This window comes from Nasonia vitripennis, chromosome 4, assembly GCF_009193385.2.
Source record: "Nasonia vitripennis strain AsymCx chromosome 4, Nvit_psr_1.1, whole genome shotgun sequence".
NCBI classification, from domain to species: domain Eukaryota; kingdom Metazoa; phylum Arthropoda; class Insecta; order Hymenoptera; family Pteromalidae; genus Nasonia; species Nasonia vitripennis.
Genome location: NC_045760.1, coordinates 16,683,540 through 16,702,250, shown reverse-complemented (window position 1 = coordinate 16,702,250; position 18,711 = coordinate 16,683,540). Strand labels below are relative to the sequence as shown.

The following is an 18,711-nucleotide window of genomic DNA, read 5'->3' as shown; positions in this document are numbered from 1 at the left end:
AATAATCAGTACAATATTTAAATTCATCTCACTGTTCGCGCCATTTTCTCTCGAGACGAGTTAAGCAAAATTTGCTTAACTAGCTTAGTTAAGGTTACTCTGCTTGGATTTTTAAGCAAATTTTACTCTATAGCTGAGCTATATTTGCTCAAAATTTCTATTCCTATGAATTAACGTCAGCACGGAATTAACGTCAAACAATACTACGTTTTATGTATTTTGAAAATTATTATTCTCCTCGAATATAAGTATGCGCCAGATCTACGTTATTAAAACGGTACGCGTTAAGTTTGGTCAGCCAGAACAAAAACTGTTTCGTTTTAAAATCTTCATAATAAAAAGGTGACGGGCATAGATGCGGTGAATAATTTTACGGACAAAGCAATCATTCGATCCTAAAGAATCAGCAAACTTAATTGAAATCGCAAAATCCAGTAAAGTCGAGCTAAAGTAATAAAAATGAAAATCATATCTCAAGAGCCAACGGCGATACGCCAAAATTATTATTTTGGCGTATGTATTATTCATCCCAATACGCTGGCTCGCCTCAAATCCTAGAACGAGGCTCCCGTATACATATCGTATGCGCAAAATCACTCGTGTCACCAAGAAACAAATGAAGATTGAAATTTCAGAATTAGGTTTGGGGATACTCTCTTTTCTAGAGCGTCGGACCATAGCAGTAGTTGCACTACTTTGTGCTTCGCCCACCATGCGTTAATTGTTAGTTTTTATAATTATTTCGTATTTTCTACGTAAATGAAATTCCGAAGTACGTTTCCATTTTAAAACCGTTTTCCTGAACAATGCTGGTTTTATTTCGATGATTTGAGCTAGTTTGCCCTGCCTCTTTTCACTGTGTAAAAAAAGAAAATTGCACGTACTATGCAAACGGTGCAGCGACGGGAGTATAAAAGAACTTTTCTACGAAGACAAAAGCTCAGAGTTCTATCAGCCATGTGAATCAACGATGTAATTTCGAATTTAAATCTCGATGATTTGAATTTTAATGTACGTTTCCCTCAATCATTTTTCTCCCCAAACTTCAAGCACTGTAAAAAAATATTTGAATGAGGTATAAAAAATCTCACAGTCAGCTTTCCCTTGACCGGTTCCGAGTAATATGTTTTCGATGATTCAAACATCAAGCAAGCGCATCTGTATAGGCGCTTTTCTAAACGCGCGGCGCACTACTGGATCCCTCGGGATTATACTCTAGCCTAGCTGGCGTATTGTCGTATGCACTCGTGGGATTGCCATCGTACGCATCCCGGCTAAACTCGACCGTTCGATTCGTATGCACGCAACTCCAAACTTTTTGTTGTACTTGTCGTGTATCTGCGTTCGGATGCCGCGCGCAAACTTTTAGCCGTGCATTCGGTTATTAGGAGAGTATTTGCTATAGCCGGGAGTTAATTAATTTTTTTTGGGAAATAGACTGCATAGCATCAAGCGTGGAGTGTATTGAGTGAAAAGCCAGGATAAAGCGGATTGAATTCCCCGATTGTGTGGCATATTGCCTTTGATGCGCACCGATGCCGATGAAGTTCGATATACTGAAAAGTTGGCCGGTGCGATATGAGATCGTATATAGAAATCGTTAGCTGGCGTTGCGGTGGGAGAAACTTTTTTTAGATTCGCGTAATACCGGCATTAAGATATTGGGTTCGCCGTTGAAATTCTGTGTTGACTTTGATAGACCGGAGTTCATATCCATATACGTGCAGCGTCGCCCGACTTATGTACACACAGAGCTGGACTTGGCTACTCGCCACTATACCGTACAGTGTATACACAATCGAGGCCTCTACTCTTCTACGGTTCTTTGGGGTATGTTGGGTTGATTAATCCGCTATAATTAAAATATTCTTCCGGACCGCGCGGTTTGTAATAACTTAGTTAATTATAGAACATCAATGAAATACTTGTGGCCGCCCTTCTGTCTTGATTTTGCCGTAATTAAAAATTGAAAACATCGATCGATAATTTATCGGAAAGCGCAAGTGCGCACTTAGTCAAGTTGTATCCCGTTGCAGTGCTTTCACGTAACTGAACTAGCCTTGCCCTGAATCGCTCGAAATGCCCACAAATCACTCTCCGCTGTAAATCGCCATTCGATCAAGCCACGGCAGCTGTACAACCATAAAGCGCGCAGGAGAGCGGCAGTATCTAGTTGGTATAGGTAGTATAGCGGAACTTCTCGTAAACTTAGTCCCGTCGAGTATAGTCACTCAGCGAAAAATGAGCAAACTCGCTCTGGTGAAATTTAACAGTCAGGGATGAACTCGCAATTCCTGGATTCCAGCGTCAACGGTGCATTACAGCTTTTACGCACCTTATGGCGTGACTGGTAGTTCGAAGCCAACTCTCTTTCTGCGGCTCACTGCAGCGCGAACAGAAACGGGACACGCGGTCGAAGCTGCGTTAATAAAGGAACGGCGAGTCGTGTTAGGAGGCGAGAGCACACAGGAGCCAGGAGGGACGAGCGCAGTGGCTTCGCTCGAAAAAGATTGAACTACTTTCACTCTGTTTGATTGAACCTTAGCCTTCATCCCTCAGGATTTTCCGAAAATAAAGGAAAGAGCGAAAAGTGCGAGGGAAGGTATAGGTATACGCGCAGGCGGGAGAGAGGGAGAGAAGCGCTCGGGATTTCTCCTCAGGTTTGCCACTGCTTTCTGCCTCTGTTGGTACACATGCCGGCGCCGCCCCTTTATATTGTGGGGAATGCGAGAGAGAGAGAGAGAGAGAGAGAGAGAGAGAGAGAGAGAGAGAGAGAGAGAGAGAGAGAGTTTGCGTGCATGAGAAGAAACTTAAACAAAAATGAATAATGGCGCTGTGCGCGCTATTCGCCGGTGATTCAATTACGGCAATTACGGAAACGTGAAAAATCGCGTATCAGAGCGGCTTTCTTTTTGAATATTCCAACGACTGGCTATATACGCGCGATCATGTCGTCGAGGGGAATATCGGGCGCTGCGGGTGACGATTAGGGGATTGGAAAGTCGAGTGGAGAATTATGTTTGGTTTATCGTGCGGAGAGTAATTTAGTTTTTTCATAATCACAATAGAAATTTCAATACAATTAGACACTCATACAGAGTGAAGTCATCGGCGCACGTTAACCCTTCCACGGAATTTCTTCTTCGCTGCAACAATGTCCTTTACTTCTCATCTCGCATTCCGTTGGTGTCGCTCGCGCTTGTGCAAGTGCGGAGATAAATCGTAAGTATATACACAGCGGCGAGCGAGAGTTTTTGCCAGAGGGAGCTGCAGAAATTGCGGAAGTTTTTAGAATGTAACGCGTTAGAGAGCTCCTTTCTTGCAGTTGAGTTTCTGCATTAGTTAGCCCATATGTAAGAAACGCGTATAATTCGGCTGCAGCTAGGCGCAGAGTTATAATACCTCCGTATAGGTACGCGTATCATCGTATAATCACGCTCTCGGTTAACGTGCTTTTCACCCCCCAACTCATAAAAAGAACTTGTTTACACATACGCGCACGTAGTTCAAACTCAATCGAACGCATTATTTTACCTACAGCGCGGTGTAAAAGTTGTTTCAGTAAAAGCTGAAAAGCGCGTGCATTTTCGGAAGAAAAACTTTCCGACCACGCTGTGCTTGGCATACAAAAAATTCAGTGTAGCCAGGTTGGATCGACGAATTTCTAGGAATATAGCCTCTGATGTACATAGAACAAAAGGAGCTGTATACAAAACAGCACGATACACGCAGCCGCAGAAACATTCCCGAAATACCAGCCGACTGTGATCCCGGCATCAGCACCCTCCAATGGCCGCACATTCCTTTCATAACGATTCCGGAGCTTTGTTCGCGATTGTCGGGGTCAAACGTTTCAGGCGGCAACACGGCATCGGTCACGCTCTGCTTAATGCACATACATCCCCGGCGCACCAGTATACGTATATGTATACATTTATACGTGTACCTATGTAGACGCGGCATCGAGAATCGATGGGCACGCGGAGCAGCGGGCTCGCACGTGAAAAGTATAAGCTTCCCTCTTTTCGCAGCCCGCACGCACTAATAGCTATTCCAAACGCATGCGTACAGACAGATTAAAACAGCCTATGTAGTGCTACATGTATAGAGAGCGAGCGACACGTAGCGGAGATAAAATAAAAGGGCGCCATCAGGGTCGGGCGGGGGAGAATGACAAAGAGCTGCGCGCAGGAGTGGCGAGTTATATAAAAGAGACAAAGTTAAAATATCGGCTTGGCCCGGTTGCCTAGCCGTATAGCCCGGTATATTGTCGACCTTCGTCATATCACTCGCGCAACGAGAGTGCATATTCGCGCGCGCGAATCCCCCACAGGCGCGGACGACGACGGGAAGAAAAAGACCGCAGAGCACCGGAATTTCCCGTGTGTATGCAACATTCATGCAGGTACCTGCAGCCCGCACACCACACTGCTCCTGCGCGCGTGCGGTAAACTAATAGCGTTCGAGGCCCGAATTTCGTAAGCGTTCCCATTATATACCTATGTACGGCGCATATCCGTTTCGTCTATTTTCTTGGCAGCACACACCGCGTTTTCTTTTTTTTCTCGCACACGTGTTCGAATCTTGCGGAATGTAGTTGAGCGCGCGCCTTTCACAGAAAGAAGCTTGGCAACAGTAAGTTTCACAAGTTTGGTCAGCGAACCCATTGTGTAGGGTGACTGGAACGCTCGCACCTCGCGATGGATGATTTTTACGCAAGGTACAGTGACAAGGCTCCGCAGTGATCGAGTGTTCGCATCGGACATAACAAGCATTATACGGAATTCTGTCATACCAAAAATTTAATTTTCATGACTGCAATGTACAATGATCATTTCTTTTTTCGCGTAATTTACAAATTAAACGTGTCGATTCGCGTCTCGTTTTTCAAAAAACAGCGTTCGATTTTTCATGCTTGATTAAATATGCGCTGTGCAGGAGATTGAAATTCGCATTTATATCAGACGAGTTATTCCACGAATAAAAGCAAACCGGAGCACCGGATTTTTGATGAATATATTTTGACGGCTTTAAAATTTCGTTCATAGCGTAGTAGAGGTTTTTAAGAGGACATTCGATACACCGAATAAACTTATTCCTCGTTATGTTGATTTTTCAGCTCTATACACAATTTTTTAATAATTCGTTATTTGACCCTTCGAGTTCCGACGTTTACATTTCTATTCGCAGTACATCCTGCCCGGCCCGCTGAAAGTTCGTTGCGGACATGCAATATTGTAAGAGTTAAAACTTATCTAAATTTCAAATTAATTATTTCTAATAGGTATGGCGCGAAAATTAAGTCTGACATAGATCTCATTCAGCTTGTGAAAAAAGTCAAACCGAATAAAGTTCATTATTTTCAAAAATCGATTCGCCTTATCATTCTACACAATATCGTTGCGCATGAAAGTACAGTTTGAAAGGGATTCGCAATCTGACATTTTTCATAAATACGCCTTTCGCATCCCGTGAACGTTATTAAGCTTCGAACTCGCGCGAGAGAGCAAGTGAACGGCCTCCTTTGCATGCAAACACTATATTCTCTCGCATAAACTCAGATAAAAATGAGCGACGAAGAGGAAGAGCGTACCCGATATAAAGTGGCGAAAAAAAAATGGAAAGCAAGAGTCGAGTAATTTTCGCGTAGAACAACGAGAGAAGAGGAGGGATTTCGCGCCCGGGACGTAAAATAAATCACCATTCGCAGCCACCCACGCCTCGGTAAGCTCTTGTCTCATCAAAATATCGGTTTCCGCTCGACTCGAAGAATAATTAATTTTCATACCTCGTTCAAAGGACTCAGCCAAAAAAAAAAATGTCGAGGCCCGCGGGGATAAAGCGAGAGCATTTCGCGCGCGACATCCCGAGTTCACGCCAAGCCCCAGGCAAGATCGCGAGAGAGTGTATATTATATACCTATTATAAAGGCGCCAAGACTCGAGGATTATTCTCACATAGCGACGGAGTGAAAATGGAGGGTTTCGCCATGGAAAAAAGACGACAGAATGATAATGCAAACGATTTGCATAACCATCTTTGACGCAGACGTGCAGGCGCATGTGTGCGAGTGGAGCCTGTACGCGTGACACGCGTTGAATCCAGTTTGCATACATCTCGTAGTATTCTTTGATAACGGTGACCCAGAAAAAGTCTTCTCGCTTGTTTTGATCTGGATGCCCGATGACTCGTAATTCTCCAGCCTCTTTTCTTACGCTCCATATATCTAACGTGTACATGTTCTAAGGAAGAATGCTCGACTATTTCATGAGGGTCTACGATAACGTAAGTCGTTTTTATTAATTATTTTTCTATAAAATTATCGTCGTATAAGCGTAAGTGTATGATATGAAATTAAATTTTATAATGACATAGTTCATATGATGAATCCATCAGTTGAAAATGATGATATAATTTATAGGACGACAGTGGATATAGAGCACTACCCGCGTTGATTTTATTGAATCACGAAAAGGCCTGCTATACTATCCGAAAATAACGTGCTCACATATGAATATGCAGTCGCAATCGATCGATGTACGGATTTATCGCGAGGAATAAGTTCAAACAAATGGGAGCGCATGGCCGATCAGCTAATTTTAAATCTATAAAGCGTCGAGATTTCAGTGACAAATAAAGCACACCGTCCACAGCTCGCTCTCGATCGCGGATGCAGGCTTATTTCCTTTTCCAGAAAACATGTAATTCAGCACTCTCGCTGCTCTCGCATCGCATCCTGATGACTCGTTGCCATTCTGCTGCAGCTGGATATGCGACGTATTGGCTCGCCGTATAACAATATCGACTATTTTTGCTGATAATTTCTTAATCCGAACATCGACGGGATAATATACGTAGCATGTCTTGTTGGTCGCGGAGCTAGTATAGAGAAAAGCGGCAAATCGCGCGGGAAACGGGAGAACGGATCGAGAACGCGGTACGGCTGAGGGAGATCGTGTATCTCTAGTGCAGTATGGTAGCTCAAAGAGCGCAGTGTAATACTATACTTAGGAGTAAGCTATCGACTTTTTTCTTGAGCCTCTCTCCCTCTCTCTCTCTCTCTCTCTCTCTCTCTGCTCCTGACGTATATAACGTGCCTCGACGTTTGTTACAAAGAACGAGATAGAAAGAGAGCGAGACGAGCAGAGAGAAAAGTTACGGCGCGTAGACGTCACTTTGAAATAATGCCGCAACTGTAGCAGCTAAAGTACCAGAAAAATCCTTTTATCGAAAGTAAATTTTTCAAGAGTTCATATACGTCGTATACATATATGTAGTATCATATCATATACCTAGACTCTCGCAAGTCCTTTCCCATTTCGACTCCGCGCAGTGCGCGCACTGCCCGACTTATTGTCGTATGAGAGGAGCAAACACTCACTATACAGGACACAGCATATGGTCAGGTATATAAAGGGCCGCAAGCAATCGAATTCTCAGCTCGTGCCGGCTTAAGGGGGATTTCGTTATTAGTACAGAAAAAATATGAAGTTTAATGATAGTTTGAAAAATAACGACGAGTATTTTTTGAAACGCCTCTTGAAAATGTCAGTCCGACCCTCGTGATACGTGCTCTGCTTCCTAGCTCAGTATAAAAGTGGCATGAAGTTACGCAGCCACGTACACTCCGCGTGATAATAAATTAAAAATATTCGTAAAGCACTTCGTTTTACGAATCCCGAAAGTATTTTCTCCCCGCTACTCATCAAGCGGGGAGAACAAGTATTTTCTCCACGCTTGAGCTCAAACTTTTTCTAACACGCTTGGAATGGACGATTTCCTAGGCTATACTTATTTTAGACATGAAAAAAGGCCCATTTCATGCACATGTTGAGAAAAAAAAGTTTACAGCCAATGTGAAACAGCTATTTGAAATTGGTGTAATGGTTCAATCCGCGAGTATATAAAAAATAGCAAAATAAATACAAGTCCAAAGACAAAAGTAATGCATTTTCGTGCAGGCTAATTCCAAGCAAGTGCAGAAATAATATACTTCAGCATGACCTCAACACACTTACGCACGCGTTGCGGCATCACCCATATCTCGCACTCTCTCCCCCCCCCTCTCTCTCTCTCTCTCTCTAATTCAAACTCACTTTTTCGTTCCTAATAACACGTGGGCTCCGTTACGAGGGAGAGACGCATGATCGGGCCATCGATTATTCCTAACAGAAATTAGTTGCACAGCAAGGCGCTCACGCGCTATTAATGAGTGGAGCAAGGCTCTAATTGCCTCTTTGTGTCACCTAGATGCAAACCGGCACCGAATATGAATGTGAATAAAGAGTTATTCGTCGAACAAAAGTTGCAACAAAGTTTTGCATTCGATGAACATCTATATGCAATGGTTATTGCGTTATCGAGATGCCCGGTACTTCTAAATGACTCGACGCGTATATTGTTATGAGGGAAATGGAAAAGTGCCTATGTGTCTGCATCTATTTTCACTTGCCACAAAGATACGACGAGCGTAGGCGGTGACAAAAAGGCTTGCAAAAGGGTTAGTCCAAACTACTTTCTTTTAGTAATCGATATCGCGCTTTCATTAAAAAAATTGCGATTTCCAGTATAATGAAATACACTCCTAGTTATCAATTGCGCGGTAAAACGAACAGCAAACCAGAAGTCGAATATACCATGTCTTTTTTTAGAGTTCAGGATATAAATCGAATAAAATATATATATATATATATATATATATATATATATATATATATATATATATATTTCGCGACAAAACGCACTAATAGTCTCTATAGTAATTTATGGGGTACGTACAGCCACCAATTTACAAAAACGCTGCGCAAACTCATGCAAATGAAATTACAATTAGAGACCGCAGCGTTGGCGGAGGCTTTCGTCGGTGGGCCACCTCTTCATCGAGCGAACGTCGTTGATGTTGCTATAATATCGATCTCTTTGTGATGCACGTATCTACATATATATGTATAAAACCGACATGCAAGCATCGGGGCTTTTTTCCGTATTCAGCAGTGCGCGATGCTAGCATGTCACGCGACGCGCGCTATCCGTGTATTATAATATGTATGTAGGTGTGCAGACCTTACGGGTGCCGCTCACTCAGAGAAATTAATCCGGAGTGATTATGGGGAATTCTACGGAGAAAATACACTTTTTCGACTTCAAAAACGGCGAAAAAAAATTATTTAGGCACGCGGCTGGACCACTTATTTTTTAATTGTACATGTTTAAAGCAATGCAAAACCACGTTCCAACACTGAAAAAGTGCCTTTGTTCAACGGCATGTTCCTGATGCATAAGGGCATAACAGAAGATGTATATCGGTAGAATGAAAGTTCGGGAAAAGTCAAGAAAGTGTATTTTTCCGTAGAATTCCCCATATAGGCGACGGTCGGTCATGGATAGAACGATTTTTCATGTCTGCGTTCCCGTGAAAAAATGTGCCTGGTTGCTGAGAAACTCTGTTTATAACATACACGTGCTCCTCGACACGCTCTTATCTGGTCGAGAAATCTCGTGTGTACTTTGCCAGCTCATATGATAGCCATTGTAAAGTTCGACGATAGGTGCCAAACTCTCGACGTACGAAGAAATTTTATGCTTTGGGCATATAGGGGCATTGCTGCGGCTTATCTTGATGCCTGGAGGATCGCTGAAAGTGTAGGTCAGTAGTATGCATGTGCGTCGTTTGATGCTCGGTGTCATAGCTGTGCTGTTCGGGACTATTATATCGCGAACGGGAATATTAAGTATCTGTGCGTCATATAGGTAGTTTGAGTACGCAGTACTATAGACTTTACGAGTAAAAGTATTTTTATGAAAGAATTTCATTTTTTTTTTTAAGTTCGTTACTTACCGCATGTCATTTGCTACGTTGCGTAGTTTAGCAATCGTTGTAAAGAAACCCAAAGGTAAAACTCACCTGTAACAGAAATGCAAGTTCTTAATATTATTATCGTGTACCCAAAACCGATGCTTGTGTAGTTAGGGATTATGAATGAAAACCCTGGCGCCTACTTTAAATAGGTGAAACATGTTACATTTTTTCACAACATATTTTTATATACAACGCATTTCAATGATTCACATTCATGGTAATGTCTTTTCCATATGATATGAAGGTCAATGATATTCCTTCCATAGTATTCTATAATATTCTTTCAAAAAATAATTAGATATCTCACCGACGCATCATGCAAAAAGGAATGAAAGAAACGACGAGAGGTACCTAATGATAAAACAAAAATAAAAAGAATGAACTCATCGATACCAGCAATAGAAGTAACATAGGTCGCATCCATGTGTAATGCGTGACATTATTGTGTCAGCTGACATTCATTTTCCCAAAGCAAATATATTACGAAAAAATCAATACACCGGCACTTCCTCGTTCCTTCTCTTTCTCTCTGTTTCTCTTCTTCGCACGCGCGCGCATATGGGAAATTCTACGGGAAAAATGCCATTTTCTGGTTGAAGAAACCGAAAAAGACAAATGTTGGGGCACACTCCCGCAACTTTTTTTTTCTTATTGTACATGTTTAGAACCATGCAAAACCACGTTCCAACATCGAAAAAGTGCCTTATGACACTGTTTTTTAGGCCCTTCAAATTCGTCGAAAAATAGCCATTGTTCAACGACATGTACCTAATGCATAAGGGCACAACCAGAAAATGTATTACGGTAGAAAAAGAGGACGGGAAAAGAGCTTGAATTTAAAAAAAAATGCGTTGAAAATGCTTGATTTGGTCAAAAGTTACGCACAATTGAAAATATGAAAAAATAATGAAAATTGCACGATTTTTCGAAGTAATGAAATTAGTGTCTTTTTACATGATTTTTCCGCACAATAAGAAAAAAAAAAAGTTGCGGGAGCGTGTCTCAACATTTATCTTTTTCGGTTTCTCCAACCAAAAAATGGCATTTTTCCCGTAGAATTCCCCATATACACGCGGATCAGCTCGCTCTTTATTCGCCCATAAATTACACACACACACACACACACACACACGCACACACATACGACCTGTTGATAGCGACAGTTGATGCATATTTCACCTGCGCACAAGACACGCGATAAAGCTTCACACGAAACTCATACGAAAAAGTTAAGCTGTTGATGCAGTGTACAATGGTTGTAGGACATCAGTTAGTCCGTGCAAGACACGAGTAGCATAAAAGTGTAAAGATGAAGACGCTAATGCGAATGAGCGGCGGCTCGCTATATATACTTGCATTGACAGAGACGAATAAAAGCGCGTCACGCCGAATCAATTCACGCCCCGTCACACGGGCGAGCATGCCATACAAAAGTATAAGCGCGCGGCGTGTACAGATATCAGCCCACGCAGTGTTGCGCGATATTACATCAGGCGTTTTGCAGTCTTCTCCTCTCTTTTTTGTCTTCGATAAATCACGTATAAGGCCGCAAGCTCAGACAACACTACGCGAGTTACAAACGAATACAATTTTTATCGTATCCACGTGCCAGTTGTCGCTTGTATTTTTTTTCTTTTTCGGAATAATTACATAGCAGTATACCTGTTGCTCGCGCTTTGCCGCTGATTCGTGCGTCGGCGTACTGCAATTAATCAAAAAGCTTTTCGAGCAATATAATCGTACGCAGGTGTAGAATAAATATATAGAGTTTGCGCGTGGGCATCTGGGCTATATTATGCTGCCGTGTATATCATGATCATAAAACTTTTCTGCTCACATTTTTACGTAAATCAACAGCGTGAAAAATCAAGCTTCATTGCAGACACATTGATAGAGTGTAATTAAAACAAGTACTTTGCCCGACGTTCAAAGCTTCGATCATAAGTTAAGTGATCGATATAATAAAACTTGTCGTGAAGATAGCTATCGCAGCTAGCACTGTTGCAAACAAGTCTACTGATGGGATCTGTTAGGAAAGGAGCTACAGTAGTTCGCTATTTGCATTCAGCCTGAATGCAGTATTGGTGTTTGTAAAGATGGAGAAAGAGCGTGGCAGGCTCCAAAAATCTTTCTGTCTAGGAAGCCTAGTCCAACAGCACTTAGGAGTATTGGGGAGAACATGATTTATGAGAAGGAGGACGCTTTCGAACTCGCCGTTGCCTCGCTGCAACTGCTGTGCAGAGTAATCGGAGCTGATGAGTTCTGCAAGTGGAAAGGCAAAAGACGAATAGTTTATTTATACGACACAGGCTTTGTAATAAACTTGCTTCTCGCCTGCTGCAACTCGCGTGAATTGCCTGTTCTCTCTCTCTCTCTCTCTCTCTCTCTCTCTCTCTCTCTCTCTCTCTCTCTCTCTCTCTCTCCCTCTCTCAACCTATATAAGCATGCCACTAGTCGGAGGTTTGGCACCAGAGATATGCCCAAAGTCTTTTAGTAGGATTTGTGATTCTGTACGCTTGAAAACGGATTGATGGAAATGTTGAGTCCGTAATGCTCATTCGTCTGAGAGCAGCTTGTTATTTACTTATACTAGCTAAATCCAATGCGCGCTTCGCGCGCTCAATTTTCTTGAGGTTAGAATTAATTCAAAATCGCAACTTCATTCAGACCGAACATTCGTTTTTCAACCAATTAAATCTCTTTATGAACGGTTTCACGACATCCGGTCATCTCTTTCTAAGAGATGACCGGAATTTAATTACTTAAAAATTATACGATACAAAAACGATAGTAAATCAGTGATGCAGGTCGTGCACGCGTTACATTAAATATTCTCGCAAAACCAGTGAAGGACTGAAAAACATTCAAAGGTGTTCATGTGGAAGTGTTTTTAAAAATATAAAATATTCATTTACTGCATAAAATAGGGTCTCGATGCTTTTGCAACAAGTGTGAAAAGCAACATAGTCAGCAGAGCTAGTCGTGAATATATTTGCGTAGAAGTACGCGATTTTAAAGAGTTAAAACTAAACCAGTTTTAGCCTCCGAAGCAAACTATGTCATCGACTTTTATTACATTTTCGCCTTCTATAAGCCCAGTATTTAAGTGTGCCATCAAGATTTAAAGGTATTAAATCGAGTTTTGATAGTGCTCGAACTATCGACGGATAGAGAACATTTTTATCCCCGGAAATTCGACGTAGAATGTATGGCTGAAACGAAAGGTGGAGATGTGAAAAGCACATGAGCACTGCTGCGCAGTTGCAAGCTCTCGGCGTATTCGAACGCTGCAAGCAAACGCGCTAAGAGCAAGAAGATTAAAGCGCGTTGGCAATCCTACTGAATGCTCCATCAGGATTTAGTTAATCGAGCGCCCGTATTATGTAAATGATAAGAGAAGCGACGCGAACGATACGATTGAATGTGCGATCGAAGATTTTAATCGTTGTGACTTTTTTCCCTGTCGTATTTCAAATTCTTTCTATTATGTTAGCATGCAATTTTTAAAATTATATTACTTAATTACTTTATCATTAAAGAGCAGATAGATCCTTGAAGCGAGATAGGACTCTTTTGATAAAAGGCAAGACAAGTACCGCAGATAACTATTCAATTACCCAGAAACACACGTGCGCGTGAGACTCGAACTAAGCCAGTTTTAGCAAAATTGAAATCTCCACCAGAAATAAAACTATTATCTAGCGCAGTTGCTATGCCGAGAAGCATGCGGAGGGAAGAAGTCAAAGAGGATAAAAAGAACCCTGCACCGTGAAGCGAGCTTCGCATTCTCCACTCGCAAGACAGGTTAATTTCCTTTATTGTGTACCTTATACCTTGAGGGAAGAACAAATGACAAAAGTCGGCGTTGCCTTCATAGCCGACAAACCACATCCGATACGTCGCATACACGAGGAGTTCGCTTTATTTCGCGAGAAAATGCAGCGCTGGTTCCTTCCGACCTATCCGCGTTTCGCGTAGAGCTGAAATTCGCCGAGTTTTTCGCCAAAGAATTCTTTTGTGCTGGGGTGAGAGAATAATGGATGAGCTCCTCGTAACTTTCCCGAGGCGTTTGCGAATTTACTTTTCCGGCTCGAATGGAATATATAAGGGCTATATGAATGAAGAATTTTTATTGTGTTGCTTGATTCCAGAGTATTTGGAAATGACTAATTTTCATGAAATAATAAATACAGATTTAAATAAAACTAACCAACAAAAGATGAAAGAGATGAATTGTCAGGCGCAACAAAGCTGCTATGCGCGCATCAAAGGCGTATTGCAGTCTGCTTTCTGTGCATCGCGCGTTTATCGAGAGATATAACCACGACGGCGCAGCTCCCGTAAGAAATCAAGGAAAATCGCTGCCGCGTATACCGCGGATAAACTCGAGTGAATGATCTCGATTATATATCGGTATACGTAGTTCTCGAGCGCGCAACATTGCTGTTGCAGCAGCTTTAAAAAGAAAATACACAGCATACATGGCACGTGGTCGCGCGCACCGAGACATATGTGTGTAAGCGAAAGCAGCACGAGGAGCAGCAACAACCAAAAGAAAAATCAATATGGGTAAACGCGAGCCCCCCTCTTTCCTACAATAGTGCGCGCTACTCGTCTGCATCCAGAATATACCGTCCATCCTTTCTCCGTAGGTGGTTCCACAGTTTTGCGATCTTGCCCGTGTGTGCACATCCATCCGCCTGTCTCTCTTTCTTTTCCCTGTTCGTCTCTCCATCTCCATTTGGCAGCAAATACTACGCCGGCGTGTGCTCCAGAGAGGGAAGAAGTACCAAGCATTTTTCCTCTCCTATTTATTTCTGTGTATCTGTCCTCTCTTCCCCCCCCCCCACCCGCTCTCGGTTTAAGCTCGAATTCGGGTCAGACTGTGTAGTACACACATGCTGCTTCGCCTTTCTCCAGCTTTGCATCTCTTCATCTTTCTCCCACAACACGCAGCGCACGTATGGAAAAACGAGGCTAAATGTGCACGTGCTGCCTCGGTACTATACCTACATGTCTCTAGCTTTATATCCGGACGTGCGGTATCTCCTATAGCTAGTGATAAACGCGGGAAACGCCAGACTGATAGAGAGAGAGAGAGAGAGAGAGAGAGAGAGAGAGAGAGGGGTCTCGTAGATTTTGCTGAGAGATATAATGTTGTATAATAAGTCAGTCTGCACACGTGTACCTATACCTTTCGCGGTTGCGGTGAGCTTCAGCAACCCCTATAGTACGACTTGTCTGGCTGCGATTACGCGGTACGAGGGGATGATCCTGAGTCCCACTTTAGCTTCCTTTTTTGGAACATATTTTTGCTTTTTCCAGCGTCTAATAGGTAGCTTCCTTGCTTCCTTATTCTCTTTTCAGAATGTCGTATAGATGTATTACGTTTGAATGAATTTTTATGAGCTTTTTGCCTATGCATACACACAGAGTTTCGACATCGATCGTGAGGGATAGTGTTTCCAAAGTTTTTAGAGTTTGCGGTGATCGATCGATGACTGAAATGCACGTAATGGATGGGGAATTTTGATGGATACTGTTTTTCAATGAGGAATTTTGTATATCTAGAAAGGTTCAATAAAATCCTAAAATTTTACTATGTGCGTCTATTATAATATGTGCGGCATAAGGCGAACTTCTACTTTATAAAGACATATTTTGGAATATTTTTAAAATGTTATATATTATTATTAATTTGATAATTTCATTTCGTATAAAGTCATGATGTTAAATCAATATTGAAAATTTAATATTCAAGCTTTAAGCCGTATGTCACAGCAGTATTGCGGTTACTTTGAAGCAGATACAGCCGAGGTATGAGATTACACAGGCTTTATTAATTTTAAACTTGCGAAGCGAGTTTTCTTAGAATATTTTTAAAAAACAAGCTTATAGTGTAAAATAGCAATACAAATCATGGAGAAAAGGTTCGATAGGGCAAACGAGGCTTTTTTTTTAAGATACAACAATTCAAAGTTTTTATCCCATGCTATCAGTATATCTATATAGCTGCGCAGTGTTCCACCTTCTTACAAGTTTTGAAGAGGTTTGTTCTAAGAATAATATATTTTAAGGAATCTAAAATCATCAGTAGAAAAATTTCGGTATGGTCAGATGTCAAAACAAAGTACAAAACTGATAGTACTGAAATAATTGATTTTTCCAATCTCTAAATATTAGGTTTTAATTAGGTTTCCAAGCTGTATGCGTATACAGCCCCTACGCACATTCGAAGCGCGTCGCCCAGTAATTATTAAATTGAGGTGTCTGCTCTCTCTCTCTCTCTCTCTCTCTCTCTCTCTCTCTCTCTCTCTCTCTCTCTCTCTCTCTCTATGCTTTACCAACTGTTGCTAACACCTACATCAACATAGGGGGAGCCCGGGTCGACTATGAATCATCCGTGCGCAATCTGGGGTTGGTGCTTGACTCCAAACTAACGTGGAAAGAGCACGTTACACAAGTATGCAAACGTGCTCACTCGTTAATATATAGGCTTTACTTTTTCAGGAAAAGTACCAATCTCAGGTTGCGTAAACATCTCGTGCAAGCACTCCTATTTCCAATCATCGACTACTGCTCATTGGTATACTGTGACCTGACCCAAGAACTTGACACAAAACTCCAGAGACTCGTAAACACGGAAATTCGATACATCTATGGTGTAAGGAGGGACGAGCACATCACCCCCTACAGGCGTGAACTGCAATGGCTTACAACTGCCGGACGTAGAAAGTACTTTGCAGCCTGTTTTCTACGAAAACTGTTTACCACAGCTGTGCCTTCCTACATCTTGGCCTTTTTTGACTTGTGGCGTGCATGTTTCCCGCATCTGCCGGGCCTGGCAGAGAGCGTTCACAACGTTCTCGAGTTTTCGCCAAGCGGTCCCTCGCTTTATTGCCTCACCGCAATAAAGCGATCCACCGCGCGCGCGTTCGCTAATCCCCCAGACGAGGCAGTCCCCGGATTTTCGGCAGCCGAGCGGTCTGTCGCCTATTGCACTTAGCAATAAAACGATCGGCCGCGCGCGCTCGATAATCTTCGGAATTCTCAAAAAAGCACGCGCGCTACTCATCCGCTAAAGTGCCCAAGCTATCCCTTCCCTTCGGGCCTCATGAGCGAGACCAACGTCTTCCCTCCGAGGCCTGAAGGGTGGCTTCGCTGGGGGCACTCATGACTCTTGCTCGAACCAGAGACTTGCACAGACCTAGGCCCTCCTACCTGTCCTGCGGTCTGCGTTCTGCCGAGCCAAGCGAAGTTTGACATCAGTATTTCCAAGCTCTCTAAATAAATACAAAGTTCAATCGAACACACGTGTCCAATTTCTCCCTACCTCACCTCTACAAGCGCTTGCAGACTAAAGACTTTCACGTCGCGCAGAGGCCTGTGAGGGGGCAGGTGACGCATTTGGACATCCCGACTTTCAAGACGGAGACGCTGAAAGGTTCATTCCATATAAGCGCCTCATACCTCTGGAACTCGCTACCATCACGCCTTCGCAACACTACATCCATGTCACACTTCAAACAATTAGCTAAAGAATATTTTTATGCACTTGAAAACTCATAATCATCTCACAAACACTTACACTCCTCCACTCTATATATATCATTTCACATTCACTCTATATATATCATCTCTCACACACACACAAATTATAACTGGTTTTACTTTATACTGTTATTTTTGAATTGTACAACACAATGTACAGAAATAAAACTTATTTAATCTAATCTAATCTAATCTAATCTCTCTCTCTCTCTCTCTCTCTCTCTCTCTCTCTCTCTCTCTCTCTCTCTCTCTCTCTCTCTCTCTCTCTCTCTCTCTCTCTCTCTCTCTCTTGAATTTGCTTTCTAGCGCGCAATCCTAGAACGAAAGGCAAGTTGATGCAGAAGGCTGCTGATCTTCTAAGGTATTACCCGACTGTCAGAAGCTCTGCTCCGATTAATTGCTATACCATCGGATCAAGGAGTAAAAAAAAGAGAAAGCTTGTTGCGCGAAGCTGCAACGCTTTTTATCTGGATAATCTTCTTGAACGCATTTGCCGGCGGCCGCGGAGGTCGACAGTTGAATGAAGTCTTAAGATTTGTTCCCAGAAACTGATTAAGATATTTTTGTCTCGGTTGAACTTGTTTTCGCGGAGACCTGATTATAGCTGTTTGTTTACAAAAGTTTAAAAACGAATTGTTATTGGACGTGCGTCGAAAATTACAATTATCAGCGTGCATATCATCGCGAATTTTATACTAATATTTGGGCTTAAAACAAAGTTGTGTTAATAATAAATGCCGTGCACGAGTTTGGAGCGTTTTAATAAATTCCCCTCATAAGGGCATTTACGGAAGAAAAAGCAGAGGGTGACTGTACCTCAATTTTTTGTCTCCTCCGAAAAAGCTCTCAACAAACCGGACAATATAGATTTTCGTCTCGTCCTGCGTGATGTCGCCCTGATGAATGTTCGAAATTGAAAATGCTGAAAAATCATGTAAAAAGACACTAATTTCATTAATTCGAAAAATAGTGCAATTGTCATGATTTTTTCAGCATTTTCAATTGTGCGTAACTTTTGACCAAATCAAGCATTTCCAACGCATTTTTTTTTAATTCAAGCTCTTTTCCCGTACTCTTTTTCTACCGTAATACATTTTCTGGTTGTGCCCTAATGCATTAGGTGCATGCCCTTGAACAATGGCTATTTTTCGACAAATTTGAAGGGCCTAAAAAACAGTGTCACAAGGCACTTTTTCGATGTTGGAACGTGGTTTTGCATGGTTCTAATCATGTACAATAAGAAAAAAAAAGTTGCGGGAGTGTGCCCTAACATTTGTTTTTTTCGGTTCCTCCAACCAGAA

At 42.2% G+C, this 18,711-nt stretch overlaps 1 protein-coding gene across 8 annotated transcripts in view; it reads right to left on the bottom strand.

The window, feature by feature from the left end:
• The window catches only part of LOC100116596 (1-phosphatidylinositol 4,5-bisphosphate phosphodiesterase epsilon-1), a 120,350-nt gene that overhangs the window by 53,919 nt on the left and 47,720 nt on the right, over positions 1–18,711 (bottom strand). For 4 of the 8 annotated variants that reach the window (XM_032599049.1, XM_032599053.1, XM_032599051.1 and 1 more), the window contains one exon: positions 9,839–9,904. The exons of the other annotated variants lie outside the window; for them this stretch is intronic. The gene's annotated coding sequence lies outside the window, so the exon portion shown is untranslated. The remainder of the gene's footprint in view (positions 1–9,838; positions 9,905–18,711) is intronic. 8 annotated transcript variants of the gene reach the window in all.